Below are 17,568 nucleotides of genomic sequence, written 5' to 3'. Positions count from 1 at the left end.
GCCTCCTGCTCGTCCCCTACTGGGGATCAAGCCCACACGTGCCCTGACCAGGAATCGAACTGCGATCTCCTGGATCCTAGGTCGACGCGCAGCCACTGAGCCACGCCTGGTCGGGCTGGCCCTGCATTTCAATCCAGTAATTCATATGCATTTTGTACATCTAGATGTATCTATTTCCCTTTATAAATAAATGGTTTCTACAGTGCTTGGAAGGGTCCAAGGTGAAAGACACTAATCCTAAGACTCATAGGCAAAGAAAATAGGCCGGTGTGTGGGGGGGCAACCTCGATCAGAAGAGCTTCTTCTGAATGTGCCATGTGCCCCTCCCCAGCTGAGGACCCCAGGGCAACAGGAGGGAGACTTTAGGGACGCTCACAAAGAAAGACACAGAGAGCCAAGTACCCAACAGAAGGCTGCATCCACCCATGGAGAGGGCCTGGGACCAATTGCCAGTCTGGGCAGAACAGAGCAACTCTTGGAAGCCAGGGCACTAAGCCGGGCACGAGAAAGGTGCTTCGCAGGAGAGACATGGCAGGGTAGCAGGACCAGTCCTATGCCCGCACACAAGAGGCACTGCTGGCTGAGACCAATTTTCAGACTTGCTTAAAGGGGCCAGGTCACCCAGGAGCAGAAATTGTCATGCAAACTGCTTCCATAGCAGACCCTGGGTGGGGCGGTGGGGGCAGTCAGCCAGGACCCAGCTGGAACCAAACAAGAAAGCCTGGGTTTCCTGGGGCCCCAGGGTCCCCCAGATAAACACTGTCACTGAATGGTTGCAGCTTGCACAGGAAGGGTTGCTGGGAGCAAAGAGGAGGTTGCACCCTGGCAGGCTCTTGGCCCCCAAGGAATCTCAAAGGATTCCTTCTTTTTAAGGCAAAGGAAGATGAACGTGACCCATCCCTGCCCTGCACCCCATGTTTTTTCCCCCGTCGAGTAATCGGTTTGTGACGGATGATACGATAGAAACTGGAACTGCCTCTGAAAGGGGAGAATGAAAGTGCCTTAAATCCATCTTTGTTCCTGGCACCGGAAAGACTTGAACCAAGTGCTGTTAGTTGAGGAAATATTCCTACTCATGCCGCGGGGAAGAGCGCCGTGCTGGAGGCGAATGCCCAGTGACGCCCCTTGCAGACTGGGGATCGGCCAGGGACAATTGGAAAATGTCAGGCACTCTGGAATCTTAGGGACCAGACTGTTCCCTGAGTCGTCTCGCTGGATACCTTCTCCTGCCAGGTGGGCAGAGGGGGACCAAGAGAAGGCAAGGGCCTCAGTACCCGACTCCCTGGGGAGCATCTAGCCCACCCCTCCCATTTTACAGCCAAAGACACCGAGGCCAAACCCGCAAGTAAAAAGATTGGCCCAAGCCACTCGCTTAGCAGCCTGCGGCCGACTGAGCCCCAGGGTCTCCGAATTGGATTCCCTTTCTTCTTTGTCCCACCCCCCAATTACCAACCTTCTGGCATTATTGAGAAATCAACCCGCAGATGCCTGTCTCCTTCTCCACAGTATGGGGCCTGGCTTCCAGGCTGTCACCACCTCCAGTAAAAACCCCCTGGGGTCCCTGGGTGAACTTTTCCATGTTTTCGAAACTCAGTGTTGATGCAACAGTTTCACAACATCAGAATTATATGTTTTCCAGAGCAGCTCTTGTAAAACATGCAATTTTGAGAAGAACATTGGTGGTGAGCGTTAGCAACGACTCCCTGCCCAGCGAGGAATGTGGAGCTTGGCTCCGGGCGAGTCGAGGTTTTTAAACCGAGAGTCTTCCCTGACGATCGATCCGCCTCTCGCAGAGATAAGGCGGGTTTCTGGAGCCGGAGCTGGTTGCTGACCAGCGGAAAGTCTCAGATTCAGCCTCAGATCCCCACAGACCTTCTGCGGGCCCCCGGGGCACAGTCTAGCCACAGCCAGTGACTTCTGGGGAAGGAGGAACAAAGGCCACAGAGCACTGACCAGGGGCTGCCAGAGGGAGAGGCCGGACGCGGGCCCCGACGACAGAGTGCTGATGGTTCGAGCCCCTCCAGGAATGAGCTGAACAGAGCTGGCGAAACACAGGAGGAAGCTTGCTCTTCGAGGTTCAAGCAGACCTGGGTTCAAATGATTGGTCAAGGCCCACTTGTTGGCCTGTGGCTTGGACAGGTCACTGTCACTTATCCTCCTGAGATCCCCTCTAGCTCATCTGTCTAGTGGCACTTGAACCATGTGCCCTGCAGGCATGTGATGATGGGGATTATAGAGACCTCACCACATCGTGGGGCAGTAGACAGTGTGGGGCAAAGTGGGGTGGCTACAACTTTCCAAGTGTAGATATTAGTGAATTTTGCTACAGTGGCACCAGAACTCCAAATCTGCTCATGATTTGACCTGAATTCTGCTCTAAATGTCTCTGAGCCCCATGTGTTCCCACCGGCTTAGCACCACAGCAGACAAGACGTCAGGTTCTTTTTAGAGCGTCTGGGGAGAGGATGGTGGGGATAGTAGCATGCTGGGTTACAAAGAGCAGCTGTGAGCCTTGGCCCGTGCGGCTCAGTGGTTAGAGCATCAGCCCGCGCGGACTGAAGTGTCCCTGATTTGATTCCAGCCGAGGGCACCTACCCTGCCCTGGCTGGGGGGTGTGCAGGAGGCAACCAATTGATGTGTCTCTCTCCCATTGATGTTTCTCTCTCCCCCCCCACCCCCTTCCACTCTCTCTGAAGAGCAATGGAAAAAATATCCTCGGGTGAGGGTTTTTTTTAAAAAAAAGAAAGAGCAGCCATGAGACCCACTCTGGTCTTAATAACTGTGTCACTGCTGCCCAGATGTTTCCCATCTCTGGGGCTAGAACAGCGGTTCTCAACCCTGGCTGCACAGTGGGCCTGCGATAGATGCGGCTGCAGAGGATGCTGGGAAAAGCCTGCAGAGGATGCTGGGAAAAGCCTGCAGAGGGGGCAACCATTCGTGACATATGGTCTCTGAGCTGAGCAGTTGCCACAGAGACTGACTGTACCACCCACAAAGCCTAAAATATTTACTATCCAGCCCCTCTACAGAAAAAGTTTACTGACCCCTGGGTAGGAAGGCTTTGAAAGGGGGAGAGGAGAGGATCAGAGATCATTTATAGGCCTCCGATGGGGGCTTATTTCCTTCTCTGACATTCACTGGATGCTATTTTGTGGCCAAGTTCTAAGGGCAGAGCAGGCAGTGAGAAACTCTGCCCCCAGACATACATGGCCTCAGTATCTCCATCTGTACCACCCCGCAGGTCAGCTAAAGCGAACGGCCCACGCGGGTGTGCGGGGCCGATGGCCCTCTGTCCTGGCAGCAGGCTCTGCTCAGTCACAGCAGACGTGGTCAGCAGGGCAGGAACTGCCCACTCTTGAGCCGGTGTGGCCACCTCCCTGGCGTGCAGCCTCCAGAAGTCGCCTGTCAGCATTGTCCCCACAGCCCCTCTCCTCGGGGACGGTTCTCGCCTCTGCCACACGTGTCTGGGCGGTTCCCCGTTGTTTTCTCCATGAGCGTGTGGGTAAACTGCTCACACTCGGTAACTTGGGGCTTGTTGACAAACGTGTTGAGTGAGCCGTCAAGAGTTACAGAGCCCTTCTCTGGCCAAGCGTTTTGCGAGGAAATGGGCAAGCTCCCTTCTGTGCAGTGAAAGACGCCTGTGAGCAGGGTCCCAGGGCAGCAAGAAGCCCGGAGAAGGTGGCAGCTGGGGAGGCTCAGCCTCACAGGGACGACAAGGGACCTGGACATGGCCACGTGAACCGGAGTTGTCAGGGGGAGCCCGTGGGGAGGCCGCAGGAGCAGCACGGTTACGGGGTGGCGGGGTTTGGGGCACATCAGGCTCTGTGTGAAAGTGGGGTGCTCTGAGCACCTTACTGGGGAGCTGGTTTCATCCTGTCCTCCGGCCATCCCAGCAGGGTCAGCGGGTGCACCCAGGACGGGGAGGGAAAGAGCTGGTTCCCAGACTCCTGCCACGGGACAGACATCCACGAGAAAGCCGCCCGGGTTCTCCAGGCCAGGGGGGGATGAAGTTCACCGCCCAGGCCGGAGGGCGTCCCTGTGGGGCTCAGAAAGCACCTCCAGTGATTTGGGATTGACTTTTTTCCTGCTTTCTTGTCCACGTAGGGCTCCACAGCTCTCAGGTCAGCATTTTCTGCCCTGGTTCAGGCTCCAGTCTTGCTCCCAGACCACGGCAGACGGGGCTCCACATTTCTGTTCATCCCGTTAGGTCCCTGCTGAAATGACTTAAATAGCAGCAATGGTAACAGATACAGTAAGAACAGCTACCGTGTCCCCGGCTCGTCCATGTGCCAGGCACCCTGCGAGACCCCTTCACCACGGCCCTTAGCTGTTTATGCCCCCTGCGTCTCACCCATTGCCCGTTCTATGCTGGCTGCCTTCCACCATGATGAGACCTTTTAAAATCCAGAGCTTTGTCAACTAAGCCTAGACTAAAATCTGAACTGGTTGGGACATTAGATTCCACTGTGCAAGTGTAACAGACAAAGTAAAGTGATTTAAATGAGATGCCAGTCTTTCCTCTAGTGTCAAAGTCCCGGCAGGCACGGCCCCACTCTGCACAGCTGTCAGAGGCCCGGGCTCTTTCTGTCCTGTTCTCCCTGCGGTGTCCCCTGCTTCACAGGGCCCATGGTGGGCCGCCACACCTCCGTCCCCTCCAGGGCACACCTCTGAAGTCCCTCATCCCCGCATTCAGATCCTATCGGCCAGATCGCAGCCAGAGGCTACCCCAGGCACGGAGGAGAAGCTGTTCCATGACGTGGCTGCTGCCTGACCGCTGCCTGACCCACGAGAACTGTGCTGGTCCAGCTGGACCTGGGCCAGAGCTGAGATTGCTGCCCTGAAACCCCTTTGAGATCCTCCAGCCCCATACCTGGGCCCAGACTCACTGGCTCCTGGGGCAGGCCCTTGACCTGCCTGGGGCAAGCATGTCAGGCGTTGTCCCCTTATCCGGGTGGATCCTGCCCCGGCACCCCCAGCCCTCCAGCCCCGTCCTGTTTAACCCTTTAGTGCCTGCCCTGTGGTGAGGAGGACATCCGTGCGTCTTCCTGCCACCCCAAGAAGCACCTTGTGTGTCTTAATAAACTCTTTGTGCACCGATGGAGTTGTCCTCCTCTTCCTTTGGTCTCTCGGTCCCAAGGCGTTGTGCACAGGCCAGGGGTGAGAGAGGCGGGGAAGGCAGCCCGCCCTGGGGGCCAGCTAAGGTTCCGTGAGCGTGGAAGGGCAGAGCTGAGTCCAGGGTTCAGCCAGCAGGCCTCAGCCACCATGCTCTCGCTGCGTGTCCTCCCTGGTCTTCTAAGAGCAGGTGTCAGGTGGGTTTGGTCATGCACCAGATTCCTCAGGGAATGGCAGCGAGGAAAAATGGAGCGGGAGTTGGGGGTACTGGGGGAGAACCGTGGGACTGGGAGGCAGGTCTGAGCCCGGGGGAGGAGAGAGGGAAGGAGGGGTCTGAGGGGCAGCGTCTCAAGGTGCAGTGTGGTCCTGAGAGAGCTCAGCGGTGTGTCAGGGGCCCCAGGTGAAACCTTCATCCCCCGTCTCCTGGTATCCCTGGTGTTCCCACGCAGGCGGGAGCAGCCTGTGGGCGCGTGGCCTCCCGGGGTGGATTTCAGGCCGTGGCTGGGCTGTCCCATCGATGACGCTCCCTGCCTCAGAGGGCTAAGAGGACACACGTGGGCCTTACATGATGTAACTTTGGGTGAGGTGCTTCACCCTCATACCCCTATTTCCTCAGCTATAAAATGGGGGGAGGACCTCTAACTCGGGGTGGGCGTGTGGGTGTACCTGTGCCCAGCACACAGGAGGCTCCAGCGCTGGCCTTTTTTTTTTAAATATATCTTTATTGATTTCAGAGAGAGGAAGGGAGAAGGAGAGAGAGAGATAGAGACATAAAAGATGAGAGTCATTGATCGGCTGCCTCCTGCATGCCCCCTGCTGGGAACGGAGCCTGAAACCCAGGCAGGTGCCCTGACCGGGAATCGAACCACCATCTCCTGGATCCTAGGTCGATGCTCAACCACTGAGCCTGCCTGGCCTGGCAGCGCTGGCCATTTTTATCACTGTTGTTGTTATTTATTAAAGGCTTCTGGGCTGTGGGCAGACATGCGCCATGCGTTGGAAAGGTTCAGACAACACCCAAAGTCGTCACGGACGCTCCCTGCAGGCCTCTGGGACATCGGTAAACACTTTCAGGAATGTAACCCCCTCCTCTTTCCAAAGTGATTGAGGCAACTCGCCCAAAGGGCCCCATGAGCAAGGTGCAAAAACAAAGCTGGAATTAGGAGACGCAGGGCCAGGGGGAGGCAGGCAGAGGAGGCCGGGTGGGCGACGCTTGGTCCACAGGCGCAAGCTCTGGGCAGCCCGTGGCCACAGCGGCTTGGTGGCTCCAAGGTCCTGGCCTACCCAAGTGCTTCTTCCCGCCTCTGGAGTGTTTCTAGGGGACAGTTTCTCTGACTAAAACTGCCGAGTAATAAAGGGCATAAAATAATAGTCTGTTTCTTAAAACAAATATTCAATTCAACTGAATTTGTTGAGCACCTGCACCAGACCCTGGACTTTGCCTGGGGATTCAGAGAGAGTAAAATATAGCCTCTGTCCTCTAGGGAACTCTGGGAAAGTCAAGCATCAGTGACAAACACCGACATCAGTGCCTTGGGATGGGGTCTAAGGGACAAGGGACACACAGGGGAGCAAGGGTCGGAGCTGGACGGCCAGAGACCTAGTGGCAAGTCCAGACGAAGGACACAGAGTGCAAAGACATGGGGCGTGTTCCAGAGAGGAGAGTTTGCTGGAGGGAACTGAGCAAGGAGGAAGTAAAGGTAAAATGTGGGTCCAGAGGGGCCAACGGGGCCAGAGCCCCCAGGGCCCAAGGCCAGCAAGAGCTTCACCCTGAGGCACAGGGAGCCACGTGGAGGGTAAAGCAGGGTGACTGGGCGGAGTGGCATTTCAGGCTACCTCACAGAGGGGAGGGTGGGCCTGTCCGACCCAGCACTAGACCTCTGTCCCTTAAAGGTCTGAGCACCAGGTCACGTCCGATCCCAGAGCAGATGATGGGTAGATATTTGCTGAGTGCGTACGTGAGTGGACGCATTGTGTGTACAGCTAGATCAACAGTTTCCAAAACACATTCCCAAACCAAAAGATTAATAGCTGATAAATTTCTCAAAGGAGAGGCAAGTATGCCAGTTATTTGCTTACTGTTGGTCTGGACCAGGTTCTCACACACATGCATGGTCTTGTCCAGTTTGATACTTAGAACAACCCTCTGTTGTCACCTGATAAATGCAAAACACAAGCACAGGGAGCTTACTGTCCTGTCCAAGACTTTACATGTCGTGGCAGAGACAAAATTTGAAATCAGAGATATTCTCACACCGAGTCCAGTGCCCTTTCTACCTGTGTGTGATAGGCACATATTCGGGCATTCAGGGAAAGTGTTCTCATCTCAGTGTGTGTGTCTCGCTGTGTGTGTGCACGTGTGCGTGTGTGCATGCATGTGTGTACGTGTTGGGTGAGCACGTATGTGCCTGCATGTGTTTACGCGTATGCACATGTGTGTTCGCCAGCTCTCCTCTGAGAGTTTCTGGAGAGGGTTGAGCGAATGGAGGTGGTTTGCCCAGGAGGAGCCCAGCGAGATTCACAGGAAACTGCCTGAGGTGTGAGCAGAGAGAAAACCAAACGCATCCTGCGAACCCGCCAGCCAGCTTGGCCCCCTGAGACAGCGCTGCACGGCGGGGGGAGGAGATGCTCCAACTGGTCTTCAGCTGGAATGTTTTTCAAGAAAATACAGTATTTGCCTCTAAACATGTGCATTTCCGATGAACCTTCTTTCCTAGCAGAATGAGTCATCTGCAGGGGGTGAAAAATCACAGCCAAATCCAAATGCAAGGGGCCGCTCTGGCCCGACCACCACTCTGAAGGGAGCTGGGGGCTCGGGGCTGACGGTGCCCTGGTTCGGGTCAGGGCTGCAGTGACCAGGCGCCAGCAGAACTGCCCTTGGGGTGGAATCAGGCCTTTGTCTCCTAGGGAGACAGCCCCTGGGAGCTCGTGGGCAGACTTGAAGGCTTGCTCGCCACCCACCCGAGGTTCTCTGAGTACTTTCCAAAGAGACCCCCTGTGATGTTTCAGGGCCCCAAATGGGGAAACTGAGGTAGCTGTGACCCAGCGCCTGCCCAAGAGCAGCCTCTGGCTCTCGATACCATTGCTCATCCTTGCCACAGCCCTGAGATGGCTGGTGTCACCCCACTTCACACCGGGGGAAGCTGAAGCACAGTGGGACTTGATTACTTGCCCCGGGTCCTACAAGGTCACAGAGCCAGGATTCCAACCAGGTTTATGTGGGTCCAAAGCCATGGCTCTGGGAGCTGAGATAGAGGGCAGGTCTGTGAGCTCCTGTGCCGAGCTCACCTGCAGGATCATCACGCTGTGTGCATGTGTGCAGTGTGCGTGTGTGTGGTGTGGCCGGGGGATTGGGGTGGCAGTCTAATTTGTGGTATATGTACGTGACATGTGGCATGTGCTGTGTGTATGGTGTGTATATATTATGTGTATGTGTGGCATGTATAGTGCGGTTGTATACTGGTGTGTGTAGTGTATGTGTATATAGTGTGTGGTTTGTGCGTGTGTGTGGTGTGTGTCTTATGAACAATCTCTAATTTCTCACCCGCTTGGAATGAGAAAGCTGGCGGGCTGAGATGGGGGGGGAGCTGATGGCAAGCGCTTGGCTTTGGAATTGGCCGAGGTCGGTTGGTTACAAGGACTGCCGTGTGGCCAGCGACAAGCAACCAAGCTAGTGAGTGTGTCTCATCTGTCAAACGGGATTGACGGGATCACAGAGGAATGTCTGGGAACCAGCCAGCTCACAGCCAGCTCGTCAGCCGGCCCTGCTGCTCACTTCAGCACGTACGGAGAGCTCACCCCCTTCCATGCCATCCTCAGCTCCCACCGGACTACACCTCCCGCCTGGTCTCCCTGCTCTGCCCTCTACCCCTAACCAGGCCACTCCCAACAGAGGGGCCACAGTGAGCTTGTAGCACACACATCAGCTCATGTCACCCGTCAGGCCAGCCCCGAGCGGCCAGCCCCACTCCATCCCCCGAGTCTCTTCCCCACGGGCACAGCCCACTCAGGCCTCCGCCCACCGACCCTGTGGCTAGAATGTTCAGTTTCCTCATAGCCTTTGGTCTCTGCACAAATGTCATTTTCTCGGAAGCCTCCTCCAACACCCCCATTTGAAATTAAACCCTCTCCTCCAACACTCTCCCTAACAGACACAGGTCCTCGCAGGAAGCAGTCCCTGGGCTGAAGGGCAGCCAGGCCAAGGACAGCCAAGGTCCAGGCCACCTCGGGGGGTGTGGGGACCTGCACCGCCAGCTCCAGCTCCCCAGCCTGTGTTCCGGCAGCTCCCTCCTCTATGCCCCAGCCGGTGTGAGGCTCGCTTGCTGTCCTCCAGGCCTGACGTGGGGTGGGGTGCTCCAGGACCCCCAGTCTTCAAGGAAAGCTGGCTTCTGCTCGGGCAGGAACTGGGAAAGGGGAGAGACCAAGTCATTCAGTGAGCACAGCGAGTGCACACCGCGTGTGAGAGCCTAGTCTCCAGAATCACTCCAGGGCAGGTCCTGTGCTCCAGGTCACAGACTGTGTGCTCCACGCAGGGACTACGGGACAGGCAGGCGAGGGAACCAGTGCTTGCCCGGTGAGTGTGGGGGTCAGAGTTCAGCCCAGGTGGGCCCAACGCCAAGACCCATGGACATCTCCCTGCCTTGTGTGTCTCTTAAAACCCTTGAGGTATCTGGCAGCTGAGATCGGGGCAGCTCTAGGTTTGTGGAGCTGGAAAGGACCCTTCCAGGGGTGGGGGTCACCGCTCCCTTTACGTTGGGGGCATGTACTTAACACCCCACTGAGCTATGAGCTCAGCTGGAGGAGGCGCGTCTCATCTGGGTGCCCTCCGAGCCAGTGCAGGGCCTGGCACAGAGCAGGAGCTCAGTGAATGTCTGATGAGTGCTCAGGAACCCAATTTTGAAAAGCAGGGCAGGCTTGGTGCAATCAAGTCTATAAGCAAGCCAGGAAAATGTAACCTAGAGAAAATGCCTGAATAAACATTTCCAGAGAGGCGGGCACAGAAGACAGTGCCCCATCCCAGGCAGTCATGGTGCCCCGGCCCTAGCTGGGCGCCCAGCGTCCCACCTGGGCTGTGACCTCAGCCTCCTTATTGTCCCCACCAGGGTCCTCGCCCCGATCGGCTCCCACGCTACACCAGAGCCAGCCTTGGGTCTTGTCGGTTCCATGCAGTTCCACAGGTGGGTAGAGCCTGCCCGGCTTCTCCCCAAGCCAGCCCCTCAGCAGCCGTGCTGTGTGCGTCCCCCCAAACCTGTAAAATGGGATGGATAAGGAATGTGCTTTGATTTTTGTGAGGATGAAAGGAGTCCATATAGGGGAGGCCCTGGGAGGAAGTCCTGACATGGAACAAGTGCTGAGTGTTTGCTGCTGGGGCGTGCGTGTGTGTGCGTGTGCATGTGCTTGTGTGTGAGCAAGGAATTTGGTCACTCATTGGGAATACGGCAGGAAATAAAACAACTCATAGTCAATTGGAGGAGACAGGACATCCAACCTGAAGTTACAGATAGCAAGTGTATCACGGTCCTCTCCTGCCGAAACCCCTGTGGTGACCTCACCCCTGAGGGCTCTGGTGACAGCCCTCAGCACAGTGCTTGAGGCCTCCCCAAACGGCTTTGCTGCCTGTCGCTACTCCCACCTGAGCCGGAGCCACGCGCAGGTACTGTCCTCTCTTCCAAACATCAGCTTACGCTTTTCTGACTTTCCTTACCCTGTTTTCGTTTGCTTCTTCTATGCCTGGTGAACTCCTATTCATCACTCAAGGCCCCACTCAAATGTCCCCTTGTCTGCCACCCTTTTTATCCCACAGTTAGTTGGTGGTTCGGTATCCCTCTGGTCCAGCCCTCACCCCACTGTGCAGTAGCTGGCATCTTCTGTCTCCCCCACGCACCCTCATTTATCCCATGGTCCCAGAGCACTGGGTCAGTGAGCAGCTATCAAATAACTGAGTGAATAAATGTCATGATGGGAGCGGCCAGGCGGGGGTGAAGGGGAGTAAGAAGGGGCCCTTTTCCCAGTCTGAAACTCTACAATACACATCGCTCAGATATTTGAAAGTGCTACTCAGGTCATCTCCACTCCAGCTGCCAGGTGCCACAGCCAACTCTTCAAGGTTTATCAGAAGACGCAGCAGACCCACCTGGAGGGAGCAGAAATAAGCTGTTAAAGGATTTACAGGCCACAGAGACAGGGCCTGGGAAGAAAGGTGAAAGGATCTGGGGTTCATTAGCCCAGGAGAGGGGAGACCAGGGGTGATTGGCCTGGAGATCCTGAGCCTCTTTCCACACTGGGACCCTTCAGCGTGAACCGGGCCCTGGGCTGAGCATTAAGGCCCTCCTGCAGCTAAGCCTCCTCCCAGCGGGCTGCCTTCTGCTGCTGCACCCCCCCCCCCCAATCCTCTGACCAGGCCGGGGAGAAAAGCACCCAGACCACGCCCTGACTTGAGTAGCTCTGGCTCAGGGACCGGGCTATGACATGGTACGCTCAGACCCCAGCGAGTGATTTGCTTTCCTGCCCAGGACTCCTCCCTCCCCTCCGTGACCACACAGGATCCCTCTGTGGCTGTCTCAGGAAGCAAGTTAGGGAAGGGCCTTCTTGCCACAGCCCGTGTGAAACTGGGTCAGGTTTGGAGGGGGGACAGTAGGATCAGGGGTCTGAGTCACCAGGAGGGACCAAGCAGAGAGAGCAGGTCCAGAGGAAGCAGGAACAGACGCAGAGCAAGCCCACAGCCTGTGTGGCCTCTCCAGCCAGGCTATCTCCTTTAATTCTCACGAGGTTATAAATCGGGGAGAATCATCCCCCTTTTCCAGATGAGGAAATGGAGGCTCAGAGGCTCCTGACCTGCCAAATTCACCCAGCTGGAGCTCGATGGAGCTGGAACGTGCTGGAAGGCGGATGTGGCAGAACCTGAATGGGCTGTTTCCACCTGGCCACACCCATGAGCTGAGCTGCAGAGTGTGGCTAGTCCCCAGAGCTCATCAGTGACACACCTACAACTGGCAAACGGACCGACTCCAGGGAGGCGGCGGCCGGGTGGCGGGCCTGCAGGAGCTCGGTATTTTTGGCCATTCGGTCACAGGGACCAGGATGGAAAGATGGGAAACCACAGGGGCTGGCACAGGCCTCAGGATGAACTCATGAGCCCGAAATAGTGGAGCCGAGGCTCTCAGCTGCCCTCGCGGGGCCTCTGCGCTGACAGGCCACAGAAGGGCTGGTTCTTTTTAGTTTTTTCTTGTGGAAGGTACAGAGTGAAAGGATGTTGGAGCTAGAAAGAATCTTAACAATTTTACAGTCTAACCCCTCACTTGTACTGATGGGGAAACCGAGGCTGAGAGGAGGGACATTTCATGTGAGTGGTAGGGCTGGGCTGCATCCTCCTGTCCGGCTGCCATGCCCATCTCGGGGTGCGTGGTGGCCCGTGTGGAGAGCATGACTGCCTCACAGGGGTTAGGAAGCCCTGGGCAGGGATTCAGGCTCATCACCTACAAGCCTGACTGTGGACCCACAGGTTTATTTTTTGTGTGATGCCTATTTCTCAAATCAGGATGCTGTGGCTTCTTGTGAGATTCCAAGTGGACAACACTTAAATGTGACTTCCACCAACTTGCGGGAATTCTGGAAAGAAGGGGGGTACAGGGTAGTCAGGAGATCCCGTTTCCAACAGCAGGCCCTCCTTCCTCCCTCCTGGCAGGAGCAGATTGTGTCTAGTACCCATGGTGGTCAAGTGCTGCGGGGAGGGGTCAGCCCAGCACCAGGGCACTGGGACAACTGTAGTGACCAAACACTCCTGGCCAGTGATGGCTCAGCATGGGCCTGTGACATTGCTCTGGCCAATAAAAGTTGAAAGAATGTCTGCTAGGAGCTTCCAGGTTCTTCCCTGATTAAAAGGAAAAAAAGCCTGGCGGGTGTGGCTCAGCGGTTGAGCATCGACCTAGGATCCAGGAGATGGCAGTTCGATTCCCGGTCAGGGCACATGCCGGGGTTGTGGGCTCCATCCCCACCAGGGAGCATGCAGGAGGCAGCCGATCAATGACTCTCTCATCATTGATGTTTCTGTCTCTCTCTCCCTCTCCCTTCCTCTCTCTGAAATCAATAAATATTAAAAAAAAAAAAAAAAATAGGTGGGGGGAAATCACATGGAAAGAAATAGTCCCAGAACATGGTAATGGAACTAGGACAACTGGGTCTATTACAGCTTTATCACGGAGGGGGTCACACCAAGGGAATGAATAAAATAATTGGGGCAACTGTTTATTCTGAGCCTCAGGGGCAGCATCTCGCTCGTTCATCTCGACACCACTCTGTGGCCTCTGGGGACTTTGCCAGGCTCCCTCCTGGTTTGAGGTTGTCCCCTGCCCTACCCAGGACACCTAGCCCCATGCTCCTCTCTGCCTCCCTGCCTCTCCTCCTTTCTGAGTTGACCCACAGAGCTCACTGTAGGAGAGGCCTGGGCAGGGAGCCAGTGAGGACGTGGCTGAGGGGGGAGGTGGTGGTGAGAGGATGGAAAGAGTGGTGACAAGTCAGGTGGGGCCCCTGCTGACCTTGACTCCATGCTGTGCCCTGGAGGCCGAGGTGAGCAGGTGTAGTTTGAAGGTGAGAAACCAGGAAGGAAGAAAACCAGCATCCATTGAGCAACCCCTGTGTCCCAGGCCCTGTCCTCTATGAACACTGCTTCGTTTAATCCTCACAACTATGGGAGGGTGATATTCCCATTTTACAGGTGAGGAGACTGAGGCTTGGAGGGTGGAAAGCGTCAAATCCAGGCAGCTGTCTGGTCCTTTTAGTTCTAAAGCCCGAGCTTTCCCCAGCACCGGCTGCCCTCCTGTTTGCATCAAGAACAGGCATAGCAGTGACCCGGACTAACCACAGCTCCTGGGTAAGAGAGAGCGTCCTGCACTTGGCTGTTTAGGAAATAAATGTGGAGTCTATTCCATCTGCCCCCCTGCTGGGAGCAGCAGCCCCCGGCCCCGACTTAGGGCCTCTGGCTTCCCTGGGCCTCAGGACAGCATTTTCCCCACTGTTCTGGGCTCTCCACCCCGTGCCTGTCATTCCCAGCGGGTTCCCACCATCAAGCGGACAGCAGGTGGTTGGAACAGCAGAGTGTGTGCTTGAGTTTGTATCTTTAATTCCGGGGCCGGGGGTGTCTGTCTGTCTGTCTGTCTGACTATAGCTAAAACCTGACTGGTGTGAGTGTGGGGGCGGTGAAACTAAAACGTGAGCGTGTATGTGTTAATGTCTAAGTTTCACATAAATTTTTGTGTGTATGTGGGAGAGAGAGAGACTTAAGGTTGTTTGTGTCGGTGTTTCTGTCTGCCTGTCCGTCTGTGTGGAGTGAGGCTGAATTTCAGCCCAGGCCGCTGGAGCCACTCCCTCCAGGCCGTGTGAGCAGGCTGGTGGCACAGCTAGGTGCCTGGTAGGACTCCACTGGGATCGGCCACGCCGCTTTCCTCCCAGATGGGCCCGGACATGTCCGGATGAATCACAAACTGAATCTCCTGCAGGCAGCACGTCCTCCGTAAAATTCCTTTCCGTCAGCAGGAGTGAGCAGAGCAAAATCTGATTGGTCTGCACGTCAGAGCCTCCTGAGGGGTCCTGAGGCCACCTCCCAGCCCAGGGCCACCAGAACTCACGCACCTTCTCCCTGACCGTGTGGGTGGCCCCTCCTTACACTCCCCCCTCCTGTGGCTCCCCAGCCAGGAAAGGACCCACCAAACAAGCACTCCGAGGGCAGGGACACCAAGGGACCCACACACCTATTCTGTCTTTCTCTCGCCAATTGTCACTTGCTAAGGGACTCTGCTGGTGGCTCCCCCACTCTTGCCCTCACTTTTAAAGACCCCCCCCCAGCCCTTGCCGGTTTTGCTCAGTGGTTAGAGTGTCTCTCTCACATCGATGTCTCTCCCTCCCTCCCCCTTCCGCTCTCTCTGAAAAGCAATGGAAAAAATATCCTCAGGTGAGTGTTAAAAAAATAACAATACAGACCCCCCAGCTCGACCTGAGCCTGCGACCCAGAGGTCCATCTTCCCAGGAGATTGTGACCCCCCCTCTCCTTCCCAGGAACCCGCACACCTCTCCTTCTCAGGCCTGCGAAGGCTTCCTGGGTGTGGGAGGGTGCTCCTCGCGCCTTGGCACCTTCACCCGGGGCGCTCCCTGAGCTGCCCCGGCGCAGGCGGGTTCCCTCCCCGTCACTGGGTAAGCGGCATCCGCTGCCCACCTGAGAACTTTGCCCAGCTTTTCTGTCGCTTACGCAAAACAGCCTTCTCTTTCGTCACCTGTTCAAGTTTTCGTCTGGTTAACATGCGCATCGGGTGCCTTTCTCCAGGGTTACTTCGGACATTTCTGAATCTTTAAGTGTTAGATGTGAATAGTATAAAGTGGGAGTTGGTTTTTATAGGTGTCGTGATCTCTGTCTTGAACAAGATTATTTAAATTTACATTTAGTATAATTTCTGATGTATTTCCGCTTAACTATACCACTTCTGTGATAATGGTATTGTGGTGCTATGTTTTTTAAGTCCTTATGTGATGAAGATACACACTAAAATATTTGTGAATAAAATGACGTGATGTCTGTCGTTTATTTTAAAACACTCTAGGGGAAAAAAGAGGGAGATGCATGAAACTAGATTATTAAGTGTTAGGGTGATGAGTGCACAAGGTCCATTATAATATTCTGTTTATTTTGGTAGATTATTTACATTTTCTATAACAAAAAGATCTCTTCATCTGCCATCTTAATGTCTACTATGGTCCTGCCTGCTTTGTTTCTTCTCAGATCTTGCCTTCCTTTAGCTTGGCTGTTTTTCAGCAATCTACTTTTCTCCTCTATTTGGAAGGGACATACTCTGAATTTATTTAGAGTTTCCTTTTGAAAGTACAGCAGGCACTCTTAGCTGAAGGAAGGAAATTCCATGGAGCAAGTGCAGCTGATGCCTGAAGGGGCCTCAGGGCCTCCAGGTGCAGGGGGCCTGGGTCAGAGGCCTGAGCCCGCTCCGGCCGAGGCGCCGAGGTCTCAGGCAGCTGCCCGAATCTCCCCCGCTCCCAGCTCCACGGTTCGTACCTGGGGAAACAGGATCGCTCTCTGAGCTCTGCTGGTGACTAATAAAGAAAATAAGCCCTGGACAGCGTGCTCAGCGGTTAGAGCATCAGCCCTCGCACCAAAGGGTCACGGGTTCGATTCCAAGTCAAGGGCACGTAAGGGGAGACAACCAGTGAATGTGTGTCTCTCACATCGATGTTTCTCTCTCTCTCTCCCTCCTCCGTCCCTTCCACTCTCTCTGAAAAGCAATGGAAAAAAAAAATCCTCTGATGAGAATTAACAAAAAAGTAAAAAATAAATATGGGTTTGTAAAGTCTGCAGTGTGGTTCAAATAATGAGCGCCATAAGCATTTCCTTATTCGCTCATTTATTCACCTTTTAACAGGAATATTTTCTCAGAAGCCAGGAAAAGACTGAAAAATCTGACGATTAAAATTAAAAATGTGTGTGGCAAAAATAAACAAGGAAGGGGTAATAAACAAAATCAAACAACAAACCATACAATACAAAAGACTCCTACAAACCAATATGAAAGTGAAACATAAACATAAAATGGGCTACGGACATCGTAACTAAGCAGGTCACGAAAAAGAAATACAAGTCATCATTGAAAATATTTTAAAAACACAGCTCCACCTGTATTTTTGTTTTTCAGACTGAGAACAATTACAAGTGTGTTTATACACCGTGGTGGTAAATTGCTAGAAAACGACACTCAAACGCTGTGAGTAGGAATTTAACCTATTGCCTTCTTTTTGGAGAGTGTTCGACAGACTCCAAATATCTTTTCCATGTCCTGACGGTTTCACGTCTAGAAACCTGCCTGTAAGTAGCCCTGCGCGGGAACAGGAAGCTGCGTCTAGAAAGGAAGCCAGGGAAAGGCTAACAAATCTGACTCCTGCATTTAAAGCAGCGTTGTTTTAAATGTCAAGGAGCAGAGCACTTCAGCACCGAGGAGGACGGGGCTGCACAGATGCGTTTCCTTGCTCGCTCATGGCATGGCGTGCAGTCGGTAGACAGAATGCCGCAGAGCTACGCCGACTGCCTGTGGGGAGGACTAGGCAAAGCCTGGGACCGCGGGCACCCCAGGGCCCCGGGCGTGCACCCATCCTCACTCCTGGGCTCAGTCACGAACAGCAACCATGTGGAAATACCTCTAGGAGTGGGACTGAGACGTAACGGGGAGCATTGTTTATTTTTTTGCTTTATGCCCTTCTGGAATTATTCGTTAAACCAGTTTAATATTGGTGCTGAGCACCCGTCTGGTACCTAGTGCCCTGTTAGACCCCGTGAGAACGGAGATGAAGGTCACATGCACTGACCTTGAGCAGCCCTCCACAGTTAAACAGGAGCATGGACAGATCGGGTGCAATGTGCTAAGGCTGACTGAGTGGGCGCCGCCTTCCGGGGGGAGGAGAGGGGGA

Source organism: Miniopterus natalensis, chromosome 13 (genome assembly GCF_054644295.1).
Source record: "Miniopterus natalensis isolate mMinNat1 chromosome 13, mMinNat1.hap1, whole genome shotgun sequence".
In the NCBI taxonomy this organism is placed as follows: Eukaryota; Metazoa; Chordata; class Mammalia; order Chiroptera; family Miniopteridae; genus Miniopterus; species Miniopterus natalensis.
Note: the sequence above shows the minus strand (reverse complement) of the source record.